Source organism: Arachis duranensis, chromosome 2, assembly GCF_000817695.3.
Source record: "Arachis duranensis cultivar V14167 chromosome 2, aradu.V14167.gnm2.J7QH, whole genome shotgun sequence".
NCBI lineage: Eukaryota > Viridiplantae > Streptophyta > Magnoliopsida > Fabales > Fabaceae > Arachis > Arachis duranensis.
The window spans coordinates 26,998,156-26,998,797 of NC_029773.3; positions in this window are offsets into that span (position 1 = coordinate 26,998,156).

The following is a 642-nucleotide window of genomic DNA, read 5'->3' on the forward strand; positions in this document are numbered from 1 at the left end:
TGGTGTGTAGAAACTCCACCGTTGAAAATACATAAGAACAAGGTCTAGGCATGGCCGAATGGCCAGCCTCCCAATGATCTAAGATAGCATAAGAACAAAGATAGCTACCCCGATATCCAAATACAATAGTAAAAGGTCCTACTTATAGAGAACTAGTAGCCTAAGGTTTACAGAGATGAGTAAATGACATAAAAATCCACTTCCGGGCCCACTTGGTGTGTGCTTGGGCTGAGCAATGAAGCATTTTCGTGTAAAGACTCCTCTTGGAGTTAAACGCCAGCTTTTGTGCCAGTTTGGGCGTTTAACTCCCATTTTGGTGCCAGTTCCAGCGTTTAACGCTGGAAATTCTGAAGGTGACTTTGAACGCCGGTTTGGGCCATTAAATCTTGGGCAAAGTATGGACTATCATATATTGCTGGAAAGCCCAGGATGTCTACTTTCCAACGCCGTTGAGAGCGCGCCAATTGGGCTTCCGTAGCTTCAGAAAATCCACTTCGAGTGCAGGGAGGTCAGAATCCAACAGCATCTGCAGTCCTTTTCAGTCTCTGAATCAGATTTTTGCTCAGGTCCCTCAATTTCAGCCAGAAAATACCTGAAATCACAGAAAAACACACAAACTCATAGTAAAGTCCAGAAAAGTGG